This window comes from Alligator sinensis, unplaced genomic scaffold (assembly GCF_000455745.1).
Source record: "Alligator sinensis unplaced genomic scaffold, ASM45574v1 scaffold858_1, whole genome shotgun sequence".
Lineage (NCBI taxonomy): Eukaryota > Metazoa > Chordata > Crocodylia > Alligatoridae > Alligator > Alligator sinensis.
This window is the reverse complement of record NW_005842079.1, coordinates 514,824-531,935: the sequence shown is the minus strand read 5'-3', so window position 1 is coordinate 531,935 and position 17,112 is coordinate 514,824. Positions and strand designations below refer to the sequence as shown.

The 17,112-nt window shown below is 48.0% G+C and overlaps 1 protein-coding gene and 1 long non-coding RNA gene across 3 annotated transcripts in view; one reads left to right on the top strand and one right to left on the bottom strand.

Moving 5' to 3' along the window:
- SLC38A3 (solute carrier family 38 member 3) overlaps positions 1–17,112 on the top strand; it is an 81,255-nt gene that overhangs the window by 11,294 nt on the left and 52,849 nt on the right. The gene's annotated exons all lie outside the window — the stretch shown is intronic.
- LOC106722212 lies at positions 2,050–16,778 on the bottom strand. The gene is made up of 3 exons (XR_001358038.2): positions 15,628–16,778; positions 15,354–15,502; positions 2,050–2,505 (listed from the first exon to the last, which is right to left on the bottom strand). It is a non-coding gene; the product is annotated as an uncharacterized LOC106722212 (long non-coding RNA).

Below are 17,112 nucleotides of genomic sequence, written 5' to 3'. Positions count from 1 at the left end.
CTGTTGGTTCCCAAGAGCTCTCCTTCTAATCCCTTCTGATGGATTTCTCACATTAAGCCCATAACATAGTTTTCCTGATATGTTCTTACCTATGCACAGTTGTTTTGTACCATGTCTCTCTCGCCAGGATTTCTCATTGCTTTTGAGAGGCAGTGTAGTCTAGTGGGGATAGCATGGGGCTGGGCAGTAGGAGATCTGGGCTCTTTTCTCAGCTTTGCCACTGCCACTGATCACTGGGTGATCTTGGGCATATCACTTTTCCTCTGCCTTGTCTGTTTAGAATAGAAGTTCTGTGGAGCTGGGACTATGTCTCAATATGGCTGTAAATCATATGGCACAATGGGCCTCTGGACACGTTTGAAGTCCAAATAATTAACGGTTGGTAAAGTTTCCTTTTTCCCTTTCCCTAAAACCCTTTTTCCTGTGGAGTATGCTCAGTTTAAGTGAGAAAGCAATGCCTCATCCTGCCTGGTCCTTTGATTAGCCCCACACTTCTCTGAGAGCTGAAGCTGCCCCACACCTCCCAGAGTTGCCGCTTTTAATGCTCACCATCCCACCCATCTGAATTCTGACCAAAGAGGTGTGAGCCAGTTTGGGGACAGGGTGAGCCAAGGGCTCAGGCACCAAGTGGTACTCAGGATGCCTGGCTCCTACGCCATGCAAGAGGCCTCAGTGCACAGTTCTGTGCTCTGGGCAGTCATGCGACGCCCAGGGATGTGCCATCTGCTGCAGTGCCTATCACAGCAGTGTAATCAGCCACCAGCATGGTTGTGCTTATTTTTGTGGCCTCTCAAGGGCAGTGCCCAGGGCTGCTGCCCTGGTTGCCGCCTTCTAGTTACACTACTGCTCTAGGCTCAGCCTGGTATGTACCCTTCCCCTCTCTCTCCCCATCCCTCAAATGGAGTTTCTTCTCTTGTTAAGCTCTAGGGATGAAAATCACCATAGAAGACCTTAGTCTCAACTGTGTCTGTGTAGAAAATAACCCTGTTTCTAACCTGGCCGTGCCTGCAGCACTCTGCTCATAGCTCTGTAGACAGCTGAACAGCTCCTTTTTACCTCGCTTGTCTTTTTGTTTACATGGGACTGTTTGGCTCAGATGCGCTGCAGGATGCCAAGATCTTGTGTGCCCCTCTCATGCGCAGCAGGGGCAGGCGGGGAGGGAAAAAAAGCTCTGTATTGTCTCTATTCCAGGCTGCCAACACTTTTCTGGGACACTGTGTTAAAATGTGAAGAAATGTCTTCTTCTGGAAGTTAGGGCATGTATAGATACACACAGCTAAGTATGTCTGTGTGGTTGTGTGCACTGTATTCAATGTGGCATATATATTCCTTGCTTGTAGAACACATGTATAAGCTAGCACCCAGAGGAGATTGATATCAGAGTGTGGATGGACAGACATGGCATGCAAAGGTGCTTCCCAAGAGCCTCTATATTGATTACTCTCCTTCAGCTTCTGATTCCTGATTCTTACTATGACTGATTCAAAGCAGCATGTCCTCAATTTGCCTCTTGAAGCATTCACAGGCCTTGCGTGTATGTATCACAGGTTAGATCTGCCTTTGGAGTGCTACTATGGTTTAATCCCCAAACTGCAAATGTAATGTTTTTGAATGTATATTCCTGACCCTGCCTCCCATGCTGGTGCTCCTTCCTGATTGGCTACAAGGGAGCTTACAAAAGACACAATGCTATTGCAGCTGGTTGTGTAGGGTTGCACCTGTGGACAAATTCATCTGGGAGGCAAGTGTTGCACAGAAGGGTGGCTTCTGGGAATTTGTGAAATCACCTCCTTGCAGCATGGCTGGCCTCCTAACGTGTGTGTGGAGTACTGAGCACATGCAGCAGTACAAAGAGAATCTCTTGTTGTTTGCCCTAGGCAGACTAAGGGTTTGCTAGAGGACCCCAAGAGGGTCTCTTGTAATCCTCATTTCCAAATAGCTTGCATGCGGTACAGATCTGTTTGTGGTTGTGTGCAATGTATGGGAAAGAAATGGTAACTTCTGCTGTAAAAATTGCTATGATGCAGGCTTGTCTACAGAGGCCATGACTAGCCTGGTCTCCCTCAGTGAGCTCTGGCTGTTCCTGGGATTAGACAGGCTGTCCATTAATTGCTACACAGCCAATCTGAGCATGGATAATTCTAAAATAAGCCAGTTGTTAAGTATAGTAATAAGGGCTTTAATAGCTGAGCAGTCTTTCAAAGAAAAGGCCACCACTTTGGAAGCCTCCCACTGGGTTCAGTCAGCTGGCAAGAGGCCAGCACTCTGTGGGGCAACATTTCCAAAAGTGACCTAATGGGTTTAGGATCTTAAGTGCCATTGATTGTTCAAGGGAAAATGTTGCCCCCAGACTCAACCATGCCACTGCCATCAGGACCTCAGTGTGAAAAAAGCCTGTTTCAGTGCTGGTTGTCAGATGAGGGCCAGGATATCAGTGCTGCTTTTCTTGCCAGGTGGAAATGAGACTTTCCGCAGCTTGGATTGCAAGACTGAGATCAAGGTAAACTGGAGGAAAAAGAACCAAATAGCTCAGGTTAGGTTAATTATAAAGCCATATAAACCAGTGAAAGGCTGTGTGTGCAGCCACTTTTTGTGTTTCCACATGCGAACATGAAATGTGTGCATATGATCATGCTTTGAACACGGATGTGACAAATCTCCCCCTCCATTTCTGACCCCTCCCTCCACTGCCACCTCTCAGCTGACTGTCCCTGCTCTCACTGACTGTCCCTGTCAGTCACTTCTGATCCGCCTGGGTCTCAGCCATTTCCCCCACAACCTGTCATAGGACAAGCCCGTCATCTCTGCCAGTCAGGCCTGTATCTCCCAGTACTCCAGCTCTGTCTCAGGCACTGTGTCCAACATGAGGTTTCTAAGATCCAGCCTTCTTGTTACACCAGATGGCCAGCACTCTGGTCTGGATGACTGCCCCTTGCAGGCCATCTGCTGTGCTCTGACCACATCACTCCCTCTGTGGTTCCTTCCATCTTGCACTATGCAGCCTTGCCTTTCCCTGTTACTCACTCCTACCCCCCACCCTATTTTTCCCCCTCTTCTGCCAACGTTACCAGCCTCCCCTGCTTGTCTGCTCTCTCATGAGAGCCTTTGTGCTTTTTTCCAATTACTAACCCATAAACAAAGGGGCTGATTTCCAAAGACCTTTGGGCACTCACCTGCCCCTGAAAGGCAGTGAGAGTTGGCATCTGACTCCTATTTCTAGCTTTGGATATTTCGTCCAGAATGCAGTTGCTGAACAGATGATGTGTAAAGTCCCACTTCTTAGTGCCTCCCGATCTCTTCCCAGAACTTCCCTCCCCTCAAACAGGATCACCCTGGAAAATCAGCCCCTATTCCAAGACAAGGCCAAAGGTAGTCAACCACAGCTTTTATGGAGCTTTGGCGTTTTAGTGGACAAAATAACGTTTTGTGAACAAAACATTGAAATGGATTTATGTTTCTTATTGCAATATTTGAATATACATAAGCTCCACTTCTTTGCAACAGACACTGATCCTAGGATCTTATCCTGCTTCTGAGTGTCTTTCAAGTAAAATCAATCAAAAAAAAATTCTAGATGGAGACTTGCATCTCCTTCTTTTGAGGTTTTTTCTGGTTTGGCCTGGGCCCACTGAATGATCATTTGTGTGCAGATTCTGCAGTGCAAAATCAATTCTTAGATCAATTTCCAGTGCACAGACTCTTTCTGTCTGTGCATTGCAGCCCATATACAGTGTCCAAGCTTGTGGCATTTATAATGTTGGCTAAGAGAACAGTGGCAATCCTACACTCCTGTGAGTTGCTCTTTCAGAGCTCGTGGTAGTTACAGGCAGCTCTAGAAATGCTAGGCAAACACGGGCAGGACTGACAAGCCACCACTGATTTTAGAAATTAGGCAATTTTAAAAAAATGTTGTCTTTTTTTTGCTCTTTCATTTTGGTTTCAAGCCTCTTACTGCTACCAGGAGGGGTAAGAACATTTTTGTAATGAAAGAGATTGTGCCACAATCGCATGAATCTGACAGCTCAGGGTTGAAGAAAAACCCCTTCAAATATTAGGTTGTGTGAGTTGGCAGCACTGTGTAAGCCAGTGTATTCACAGCAGGGTCTCTCAAGTTAGATATGAAAGTGAAGCTGTATTGAAATACCATGGGACTTTGGCTACTAAGGTAACATAGGTGTTTCCAAAAGTTTCCTCCTTAGATCCAGCAGTGTCTAAAAACGCAAGACAGACAAATGCCCTGGTTGTCAGAGGTGACCATCTGTCAGTTAGTCTCAGTGGGAACTGGGGTTGTTCAGCATGCTTGGGAATAGGGCTTTTTATGTGCATGACTAAATACAGATTTTGGAACCCAGATTCTGGGGAAAAAATGTATTCAGATCCTTCCTTCTAGGAAACGTGTGTAATGGCAAAAGCAGTGGCGGGGAGTTCCCACTCCTGGCAGTGGGAGGGGAGTGTGGCCTAGATGAGGTGACTCCGTAAGAGCTCTGGCTCCGGGTACCCTGGGGATTGCTGTCCAGTAGTAGAGTTAGCACCAGGAGTCAGGATTCCTTACTTCTTGTAGTTCCATCACACCTCTGTTTTCTCTTTTGTAAAAAGGGTAGAAACGCCTTCTCCTACTTTGCCAGGGGGCTGGGAGGCTTACCTGGAGCTGTCAAAACTTTTCTGCTACAATACAGAATACTAATCCCGGCCTAAATCCTCCAAGCACTGAGTTTCCACACGCCTGCCCCCTCACAGCACTGACATGGAGACATAGCTTAGCCTTTCATCGTGTGAGCTACTCCCACTCCACACACCTGACATGCGGGGAAAGGGACGCACATATCAATTTGGTGATTTACTGAAAAGAGGCAGGGGCTGAGGGGAGAAGAGAACCACGTAAACATGGTCTCCTGCTCTCACCATTAGTTCACGCTGCGCCTCTGTTACATAACTGCCTTGCACTGTGGTTGAGCCATATATGCACTCCTCCCTGCTGCTGCTTGAAGAGAGTATCAAGCCATTTGATTGCTGGCACCGCTCATGGGCTGGCGAGAGCCAAGTTTCTCATTTCCCTCGACTCCTCTGAACACGTAGGCTGAAGCCCAGGTACTTCGGCAGCTGCATGCAGTCCTGGGAGTGGGACGAAGGCATAGTGCTAAAGCTGGATTACTCCTGGGCTCCAGGCCAGGTGGATTATCAAAGATTCATCTGTGAAGAGAAGGGAGATGAGGGATTGGCTTTCCCTCCATGGAGTTTCTCTTCTGCCTCCACAGCTTTGCCAGCATCCTGCCAGTGAGGTTGGGGCATGCAGCTCAGCCAGTGCTGGGGAGTGGTCCAGATACAGGCCGTCAGGATCTCTGCTCTGGCAGCTGCTTCTCTCTGTGTTCAGGGTAGCGATGCTGGGGGTGCTCCTACCCTGAGTCAGCCTCTAGCTATGGGCAGCACTGGCTACCTTCTGCCCTGTGCTCCTTACCCTGCAATCCCAAGTTTATTACACCAGTATCTTCTTCCCAATGGGATTTCACAGTGACGTGCTACCTCCATGTCCAAAGCCCCTTAGGCTTTGAAGTAGTAAGACCACCTACGCAAACTTTTTTTGGCCTGTGCATGTGGCGAAAGTTTATCCTAAACCAGTTCTTCAGTTAGCACAATGCCCTGTGTAAATGCCTTTATTTCAGTTCAGCTTCAAACCCGTTCCTCACTGATTGAGGCTAAACTGAAAAGATGCCCAGTTTAAACTGAAATAAGGCTCCTGTGCCGATCAAAAGCCACATGTTAGCTAAACCAATGCAGTACTGGCTGTGGACAAAGCTGCGTGTGCATGTGCCTGCCTGTGGGTATAACACATATCAGTCAGAGGTCTGATTGCAGCATACATGTATGTACCCTCCCCACAACCTTCGCTTTAAGTAGTGCAGCCACCAGCAGCTCCAGCAACACAGACTTCAGAGCAGGCTCTACAAACCCACCTGGGCTTGCATGTATGTATTTGAGAGGTGCAGTAGTGTAACTACGGTGGAGCAAGCAGGTTCTGACTAGGAGGAAGTGCCAGAATTGTCCCCACTCCATCGTCCTGCCCTCCCCCCTCGCTGCCCAGACTTTTTGTTTTTCCCTGCCTTGGATCTGGGCAGTGTAGCACCACGAATATATATTGGGGGGTGGGAACTGAAACAAGCAAAATGGTGCTCCCCCTACCTCCCCAGGGAAGCCTTTGCCAGAGCAGACACAGCCCTGTGCTCAGTATGTATGTTTTGGGGAGGTGTAGGGAGAGAATGAATGGGGCACCAGGGTTGGCTCCCAGCCCCCCACCCTCATCTACAGTGATCAGCATACTCCTGTGTGCTGCCCCCCCAGCTGCTCTGCCGAGTGCTCAGTGAGCTCACTGTGCCTCTGGGCAGTTGCCTCAGGTTCACTGCTCTGTGTACTAGATCTAGCTTGAACTTGGCTAGTTCAGGTGCATTTATATGTGCTACAGTTTCCCATATGATTGCACATATTATACCTGAATATAAGTCTAAAAGGGAAGAGGTGGAAGAGAGGATGTTGTACCATCTTGGCTGGGTGATCTAAAGCATTGCCCATGAGAGCATGCTTCATCTGAAAGTTGGGTATGATCCATAATCAATCTAATCCATTATGAATAAGAGCCCAGTTGGGATATTTAAATTTCAACCCTGCTGCAGGTGGGAAAACTGAGGCATGGAGAGGCAATGTGACCTGCCTAAGGGCTGTAGTGAAGCCAGGAAGAGTCCAGGGGCTCTGACTAGCTATCTGCATGCAGCATGATCAAGGGTGGGGGGGTGTTGCTTCTTCTCTGGGTACCTCAACCCTGCACAGACTGTATCAGCGGGCAATCCCCCTAGCTAGCAATGGTTTAGTCCCTGGGTGTCAAAGATCCAGGCCATGTCCTCTGGCCTGCAGGCTGGAAATTTGGTGGTGGGATGAGCAGCAGCTGCCATGGCTCCAGGAGCCACAGCAATGAATGCTGCTTCTGCTTTTCCCACCACATTTGCAGCCCCATGGGCCACATGGCGCAGCTCCATGCTCCAGATCCAGATCACGAGGAGACCCACACCATGGGCCACACGAATTTGATGCCCTTGTGTTAGCCCATAGAAATGAGTGCTGGATTTTAGAGCCAGCAGTAAGGCTGGGATTGAAAATTTCTCAGCTTGGCCCTTACAATAATATATTTTATGGATTATAGGTGATTCAGCTCTTTCCCAAGGTGGACCAGTGCCAGTAATTCCATTGTAGAGGAGGAAACCAAGACTCAAAACTGACTTGCCTGAGGTTTCTCAGCAGGACAGAGCTTAGGATAAAATGTGGGCTCCTGAGTCCCAACCTAAAGCCAGGTTCTTCATCTCCGTGGGCTCCCCAGACAGAAGGCAGCCTGACTTCTACATTCATAGGAAGGGACAAGCCAGACTAGTACCAGTAGTTGAGGTGTATTTAGGCCATACCCTTCCCAAACTGTTTACAGTAACCAAAGGAACCCTGTTGTGGGGGGCATCTCCCTCCTCAAAACAAGGATAAACTGCTCCCTTTTCATGACACCTAACCCTGGGGCTTAGCTGGCTCGACTGAGTCCACTCTGCCTTGCAGGAGCTGCCATGACTCAAAGCAAAAACTTGCCAGTGTGTAGGTGAATTCAGGACTCTGTTTACAACTTGTCCCCTGCCAGCCTCTGTATGGTGTCTGCCAAGGATGGCCTGGGAAGACAGGCTTTCTGCAGCGCTCGGAGCAGAGTCCTTCATACGGAAGTGCTTTTCTCTTTGAGAGTCTGGATGCTCAGACACATGGGTAGCTGGGTGAGAGAACATGTGTTGGCAGAAATTTCAAGGGGCTGGAGAAAGGAGCCCTGGCTAGATGCACTGATGCCAACTCATGGCAATCCAGGGCCTAGGTGTGACCCATTGAGAATTGTGTATATGCATATGCGTGCGTGCGTGTGCGTGTGTGTGAGTGTGTGACAGCTAAGCCCTTCCCACCTTCTGTCCCCTATCAATAGAGAAAGAATTGCATCCTGCTAGAGAGGTTTAACTCCCACTGCAGCAGCTTGTGTTTTTTAGCTCTCAGTGTCTCCACGTCAATCCCTAGGGCATCAGGCAAGAGAGCAGCTGTCACGTAAATGGGGCTTAGCTGAGATTTGAACAGTGGTTGCCCTCAAATGGCCAGGACGTGTTTCCTTTGAAACAGAGCCCATATCTCAGTGTGAGGTACAAGTCCCCCTTGGCATCCAGTCTGATGAGTGTATAAGCCTGTTACAGGTCCATTTAGGGAACCTCACCCTTAGTACAACTTGTAACAGCTCTGGAGGGCCTGAGCTTCAGTTCCCTTGTCTTAGTCAAATAGCAGTTGTCACATCATCACCTTCCACTCCAACCTACTAGGAGGACAAACATTAAGGTTGGGGTAGCTTTCCCTCTCTAGGAGTTCTTGCTTCAGGCTTTTTTCAGACTCAGGCTTTGGGTAAATGCAGGTGAAACAACAGGAAATGCAGTGAAACCAGTATACAAATGTGTGCACTGGTACTGCATATTCAGGTTCACTTCTGAAAAAGAAGGGATCCAGGAACAAATTGTCTTGTGCCATAATTACATTGGCAGTGGGGCCTTCCCTAAAGAACCATGCCAAAAAAATCCTCCTCTTAATGCCCAGGAGCATGCCAGCACCATGTCTGAACAGAAGGGTTAAGCTGGGCTGTAACGCAGTTGTTAAGTAGTCTACTCTGTCCGTGCACAGAACCGTTGCTCGTGAGTAGTATGGTGATGCATGCTATGTGGCTCCAGCTGTGCGATGGGATAAAGCCGAGTGCTGCCTTCGCTGCCGTTGCTCACTGCGGTGAGGTTACAGATTCAGTCAAGTGCTACTGCTCTGCCACTGCCTTCCCACAATTCCCCCTTTGCCCAGAAGGGCAGATATGATCTCCCACAATTCCCTGGAAAAGACCAAAGGACCATGGGACTGGCCACAGAAACCTGAGCAACACACATGGGGGTGTGGGTAAGGGGACACAGCCTCAGCAAGGGCATGGTGATGTGGGTAGGGCTTTGCTATGGGGCTGCCCACACCCTAGTGTGGCCAAGGCAGGAGTCCATGCCCTGGGCTCCATCTGCAGTAGAGACATACCTGTAGCTAAGCACTGAGCTGTGCAGCTGCAGGTGCATGGACTACTTTAGTGCTCTCATTAACAGCACAAAAATAGGAGAACTACCCGGTGCCAGCAGCAAGAACACTAGTGGGATGGAGAATCTGGCAGCATCCAAAGGAACAAAGGATTGACTCATTTAGCTCAATTACTGTTAAATCCTCTGGGATCTCATTGGGAAAAAGCAGAGGAGTTGATGCTGAAAGTAAGAGATTTCCAGGGTCAATAAAGGATGGCAATCTGAGCTGCTTTCGGCAGAAAGAATGGAATAGGAGAAGTATTATAGTTCTGGGAACAGTGAAACCGGTATATAAATGTGTATTCTTTGAAGAGGGAATGAATAGCAAGAGACACAGGGTTCAGAAAGGTTAAACAAGCTCTGTGTAGAAGCATCTCTTGTGCACCAAACCAGGTTAGTGGAGGTGAGGAGGTGGGGCTGGGGAGCCAGGATATCTGAGCTCTATTCCTGACCCTAGCTTTCTGCCACTTTGGTCAATTGTGTACCTCAGTTTCCCCATCCTAAATGTAACTACAAATACTGGCTGATCTCACAGTGAAATTGTGAGGGTGAGCGAAGCATTTTTGTCAGAGATGCATAGGTTTTTAAGGCTGGAAGAGACCATTAACTCATATAGTATGACTTCCTTTCTGAATAGGTCAGAGAATTTCATCCTGTACCCCTTTATTGAGCCGACTGACTTGTGTGTGGCTCTAGCATCTCTTGGTAGTCTTGATATGAAGACCTCAAGAAATGGAGAATCCATCACTTCCCTTGGGAATTCCTCCCAATGGTCAATCACCTTTTGGTGTTAAGATTTTTTTCTTTCATAGTGGAATTGGTCTGGTTCTGTTTTCCAGGCAAGAATCCTGATTCTGCTCCGTTAGATTAAAAACTATTAACTATTTTATCTTTGAGGGTCTTGGGCAAGAGGTTTCAGGAAGCAGGCAAAGTTCTGGAGTGAAAGTTGAATGAAAAACCTGGAAAAAATGTGTTTTCAACCAAAAATGAAGAATTTTGAGGGGAAAAAGTAATTTTGGTTACTTTCTTGTCAAGTGTCAGTTGATGGAAAATGCTCTCTTTACTTCCCTGCAGTAAAAATATAAGTGAGAACATTAGTTTTATTGCCTATCAACAATGTTTGAAATCCTCTCAACACCATAGAATAATTTCATTCTAAAGAACTCATCAGAACCTGAAATAACTCACAACCCTCCCCCCCCAGTGTTTTCTAGGGTTTGTCCCACAGTTTTCAGAAACAGACTCAGAATCGCTCAAGCAATTCCAATCTGGCTCCTGGGTGGCTGGATGATTGCGTTCCACTGCAGAGCTTCCTGAACCTTTTGGACCAACAGACCACTATCCACCCTCAAAAATTGTCACCCCCTACTCTCTAATTATCAAACTTTTACATGAAAAGGGGTGGGATCTAGTGTGATCTGTGGACCACTAATTACAGCCTCACAGATTACTGGAAGTCCATGGATCACTGGTTAGGGAAACGCTCTTTTTAGAAACCACTCAACTGTGTAGTGTCACTTTGTTGGGTGTTTGCAGACAATATGTGCTAGAAAGAGGCAAGATGGGTTCTGGTCATGCTTCTTTTATTTACATACCATGTGCCAGGGAGGGAATGTCTTCCCCCTTTGTGCCTCAGTTTCCCCTTCTACATTCTTAAATGTGCATGACAAAATGTTCACCATTTATTGGCCACTTGAAATAAATGAAGCCAAATCATTTGGCTGATGCAAGTGATGTCTGGATTGGCAATTCAACAGGAGCCTAATCATAAAATCATAGAAATTAAGGTCTGGAAGGGACCTCAAAAGATCATTAAATCCACACCCTTGCTCTGGGCAGGAATACTGCTGAGATCAAATGATCCCAGCAAGGTGTCTGTCCAGTCTCCTCTTGAAGACTTCCAAGGTTGAGGACTGTACCACCTCCTTGAGAAGTCTATTCCAGTTTCTAGTCACCCTTACCATAAGAAGTTTTTCCTTGCATCCAACCTGAAACCATCCTCTAACAGTTTATGGCCATTGCTCCTTGTCCTCCCCTGGGGTGTCCTAGTGAACAGTTTTTCTTCCAGCTCTCCATACTCATCCTTTACATACTGTGGTAGTGGGGAGCCCCTGGGATGGGGCTGGAATGCCCATAAACCTCCTGGGCCTTGGGACTCACTTGCAGGACCAGCGACAGCAGCATGGACCAGAGAGTCTCGGGCACCGCATCTGTCCCATTTCATCAGCTTGGGCCAGATGCAGATAAGCTGGCATGCAAGGGCTGATGTCATAAAAACACGCCCCACACAGGCAGAAGAGGAAAAAGAGACTTAGGACCGTGGTACCTGGAGTGTGGAGTCCAAGTGGAGCTTGCCCTGGCAGGGGTGATGTGAGCAAGGGAGAGCCTGCTCGCCTGAGTAGAAGCTCAAAGGAGCCTCTAGCCCACGGGACACAAACCCCGACAAATTGGGAGCAAGGCCCCATGCAGAACCCAGAGGGATATTGCCTGCCCAGGTGAACGCCCATAAGCTTCAATCACAAGTTTGTTTCAGGACGTGGGAATCCAGAGCTTCGTATTGACTGTCAGATTAATAAGTGTAAGCATTCAGAATTAAAGTCCCGCTAGGTTAGCCCCCTGTTGGGCCTTGTAGTAAAAGCCTCATAGACTGTGATTAAGGGATAGAGACCCTAACCACCGGAGATGAGAAAACACAAAACTGATATCTAGATGCTGGGGCCGGAGAAGAAGACCAATACCACCTGGTGGCATAAATAAAAAAAGGACCTGCACTCTCAGTGCAGAGTCCAGGCATGGACAACTTGTTCGGCCAGACATAGCGACAGACAGGACAGGACAGGACAGAGAGAGACTCTACCCAACATAATACAAGACTATTAACCAGCCTCAAGCCCAGCCAAATGAGCAGTTTACTGACAATACCATCTTTCTACCAGATGGGAGCCTGGGAAGAGTGTAAGATCTGGTAGGTGTAAGGACGGGGTTTATGGGGAAACAGAGCCTCAAGGACCAGTGACCCAGGGTGTGTGAGTGGGAAAACACTATCAACCAAGGATCCTCCCCTCTTGTTAATAAGATCAAGACCTGGCAGGAGAGATGGAGGGTGTGCCCTGTTAATATGAGTGAATCTAAACCAAGGTGCCTGGCCCTAAGAACTGGTACTCAGTGAACAGGAGCACCAGATTCTGGCAGCAGAGTCGAGTTGGGCACAGCCGTCAACACATACTTATAGACAGCCACCAAGACACCCTCAGTCTTCTTTTCCCGAAGTGTTCATTCTATGATCAACCAAAACCCTGAGGTCCCTTTCAGCCATTGTACTGGCCAGGACATCTCCTCCTAACCTATATTCATGTTGCTGGTTACTTCTCCCCAGATGAAGCACTCTGCATTCATCCTTATTGAACTGCATCCAGTTCCACTCCACCCAACTTTCCTGCTTCTCCAGGTCCCCTTGTATTCATATCCTATCCCCTAACGTGACTGCTTTTCCCCATAACTTAGTATTGTCTGCAAACTTGGTCGGGATGCTTTCCACATCCTCATCTAAATCGTTGATAAAGATGTTGAAAAGCACAGGGCCAAGAACTGAACCCTGCAGGACACCACTGGGCACCTCCCACCAAACTGCTACAGACCTGTCCACTAACACTTTCTGGGTTTGACCCCTTTGCCAGTTACCAACCCACCTGACTGTGGACTCTGCCAGCCCACAATCCCCCAGTTTTTTTATAAGATTGTCATGGGAGACCATATCAAAGGCCTTTTTAAAGTCCAAGTATATGACATCAATTGCATCTCCCATATCTAAGTGGTTCATTACTTGATCATAGAAGGAAATGAGGTTGGTCAGATATGACCTGCCCGCAGTGAAATCATGTTGGCTATCCTTCAGCATCATACCTTATGCCAGTCTTTCACAAATGAACTTGGTAATTTTTTCCAAAATTTTACCCAGTATTGAGGTCAAACTGAGCGGCCTATAGTTCCCCAGATCTTCCCTCCCTTCTTAAAGATTGGCACCACATTTTCCCTTTTCCAGTCTTCCAGGACCTCTCCTGAGCACGAGTCTTCAAATACCTTCACCAATGGTCCCGCAATGGTTCCAGCCAATTCCCTCAGCACTCTGAGGTGTAGTCCATCCAGTCCTGCTGACCTGAAGACATTCAGCTGCTCTAAGTGCTCCATCACTAGTTCGACACTGACCACTGGCTGGCAATTGCTCCCCCCCCCCTGCAATCTGTCCAGGTGGGCAACCACCATTTATATGCAGGAACACTGATGCAAAATATTCATTAAAGAGTTCAGCTTTATCCTGACTGTCTGTTATCAGCTGTCCCATCCCATTCTGCAAGGGTCCCACATTTCACTTGGTCTTCCTCCTGCTCCCTTTATACCTAAAGAAGGACTTCTTCTTGTCTTTGATTTCAGTTGCCAACCTGATCTCAGTCACCATCCTTGCTTTTCTTATCCTCTCCCTACAAATACAGGCTATACCTGTGTATTGCAATGAACATCTCATAGAGGCCTGAGTCCTCATCAAGACCAGGATTGAAGGTGTGATGGTAGCCTGCTGGCTAGCTCACTAGCTAGACTCTTGATAAGACATGTGCTTTTCTGTTTGAGGAAGGGTAAGCCATGAACCCCACCAGTTTAGCATGGATTAAGATCCACCTTGAAGTTCTCCGGTGAGTTAGCATACGCTCACTTCACCTCTTAAATTCCAATCTAAGCAGTGCCTTGCTGTGAGGCAAGTTGTGCTTTGATGTAATCCACCCAGGTTTGACATTGAGGCAGCTTTGTCAATGGCTAAAACTTTGGTGGGGAATGGGTTTCACGCAACATCCTCTTCTCTGCCTTGGTGAAACCAGTGCATTCTGGAACCTGGTGTCTGAGCCCCATGGGGTTAGAGGTTAGTACTGTTGGGCAACAGGATGCCATGGATCTGATCTTTGATCTCTCCTCCCCTTTGCAAACAATCCCAAGCTGTTTCCCCTGGTGTGGTGGGAAGCAGGGGCTGGGTTGGTTTCAGTGACGCTAGTGGTGTTGGCACTGGATGTTGCCTGCTGGGGAACGCACTGTTCTGATCAAACTTTCAGATCAATAGTTCCAGAAGACTGATGGGCAAGCTGCTTCCCCCTGGGAGCCACTGGATCTGGCTGAGTGGGCTCAATGTGCAGGAAAGGCAAGGTGGGTATTGACATTGGTCCTGATGGTTCAGGTCCAGAGAGCAGCCCCATGACACCCTTAGGACCAGGGAGAGTGAGGGGGACAACATTGCTTTGAATTGGTCCCCAAGGATATGTAGGGGTACTTTTTCCTGCAGGACTCCCATGACGGGGTGGTGGGGGCAGGGAAGCTTACAGGGAGACCTGATGAACATGAGGCAGTGGCTTCCCTCTGCCTAGCACAGGCTGACACTGGGACTTGAGGAATAACTACTCACTTTGCACCATTATGGTCAATGGCAGGTTTGATGAACACGAGCAGAATTCTGTAGGGGCAGGAAATCCAAGGCTAGTGTAACAATGGGCAGTGGGTAGGCTGAGACAGAGGGACAATGGCAGATCTGTAGGGAAGAACCCAGGGGACTGGTGCCCATGGGGGGGTTAAGATTGAAGGGCATCAACAAAGCTGTCTGTTTAGGAAGGCCAGGGATGGGAAAGCCGGTGAGGATTAAAGGGCTTCATCTGCCCTGGAGTATTCTGGGTGTCTTTCATCACCTTAACCAGACCCTGAATGGAGAACATTTTTCCAAAATGTAAAAGGAAAGAGCAGGGAGAGCAGCATTGCCATCAGGGGTGCTCCAAAGATCCCAGTTCAGCATCCCCTCTGCAGGTCAGTAGGCACCAGCCCTGCCAAGGAGTGCTGCTTCCTATTCAATGTCCATTTAATCATTTCTGTGACTGCATGTAGAGATGCCAGCTGAGATCAGGGCTGGGCACCACACAGGCATGCAGTGAGAGACAGCACCCTTCCCTTAAGAGGTGGCAGACTAAGCACTGTCCCCATCTTACAGATAGAGAAACTGAGGCACAGAAAATTGAAGTGGCTTGCCTAGGATCACATAGAGGGACTGGGAACTAAACTCAGGTGTCTGAATCCTGCTAAAGTGTCTTAGCCACACTCTATACATGTACGTACTCTGTCTTAGCCACACTCTATACATGTACACACTCTAGCCACACTCTATACACCTACCCCAAAACTGGCAGACAGGTTCCTCCTGATGGTAGCATGTGGCTGCAGAGGGGCTCTTGTACTCCTGGGGGGTGACGGGGAGGTGCCTCTGGGGAGAGGGGAGTGCTTCCTCTGGCACCAGACCATGGTGAGGAGCTAGGTGCAGAATTCTGGAAGGACAGAAAGAAAGTTGGTTTCCCCAAGTCACATGTGGCAGGCACGGACCAGAATGAGGTGATGCCTCATCACGGTGCGGCAGGGCCCCGTTTGCAGACAGGAACAGGGTTTCACAAACCTTGAGACTCCCGGGACCTCAGCCCCTGGAGCAGACGTCCTGCGTGTTGTGGGCAGTAGTGTCTGTTTACAGCAGGACACGCAGAACAGTCAACAGTGTGTGGGACAGGGAGGGAGATTGAATGACGCCTCTGCCAGTTCCTTTCCTGGAATTTCACACCATGCCCTAGACTGTGGCACTGGAGACATTTACCTGGGAGCCAAGAGGACTTGTTCTGTTTCTGTCTGGGGATTTTTCAAACACCATTTACTCTTCTGATACACTTCCCCCCACCATCCCGGTCCACACATATCTTGGATTCCCACACTGTCAGCATATCCTGCCCTGCCTACTGAGCCCCTCTCTGAGTAGCAGACAGGCAAATTCAGTCTGACTTTCACATGGAGGTAGATGGTTAGAGACGCTGCATAGTAATATAGCCAGAGAAGTGTATTGCCTGTCTATCACACCCCTTACATAGACTCAGAAATACACGTGACCGCATATCACAGACTCATGCTTCCAGAAACCACACAAGCCCAGATGCCAGCACACACAGAAACACACTGACACGTACACACTCACCCAGACACATCATTTCCTGTGCTTTGTCTCTCAAATGGAAATACAGACTCGTCCAATGCAAATACAGCCATCTTTCACCCCCAGGCTACATATACAAACACAGATACAGCCGCAAACTCTGAAACAAGCTTTCACAATTGTGTAGGTATATGCCCCACCCAGAAACTCTATTTCACATATAGCTCCACACCCGATCTGAATATAAATAGAGAAACAAACCTTTACTCATATACACAAAGCACATATGCACTCACACGTACACATGTATGCGCATGCGCGCGCATGCGCACACCCACACAGATTTAGATTTATTTGCTCTACTGTATGGTCTTATCTCAAAGTAAATAGATTCCCATTTTGGGCCAGGGTCTGAGGTTATGTCTTATTGTTTTATTTTCCTCTCCCTCTTTCATCTCTTCCCTCATCACAAATCCTTTTTTAATCACTTATTTAACACCATCAGCATCTTGCGTGATACTTGTTTCCACATTAATATTGTCAATCAGTGAATTGCATTCTGGGACTGCTACCAATTAGGGAACAAATTTCCTCCTGCATAAGATACCGCTGAGCAAAGATCTGTTCTGTAGCCATGAGTTTCACACAAACCTAGGGTCTGGAGAAGGACCATTTCTGTGCAATGCAAGGCAAACCAGAGGAAACTGTGAGATGTGCTGGGAAGTACAGTGGAGAAATTGAACCACTGGCTTCTTTGAGTTAGTTACAGTCTGGGTGAAAGGCACCCAGGTGTTAGAGTTTATGGATGAAGGGATGGATGATGGATGGATGAAAAAACCTGGATGAATGAAAGGAAGGGAGGAGTCCTATTGCTGGGATCACTTCAAAGTAGACTTGAAAAAATGGCAAGCCTATCGTTACAGCAGGAGTCACTGCCCTGCCTGAGTGGGTTTTTTTCTCTGT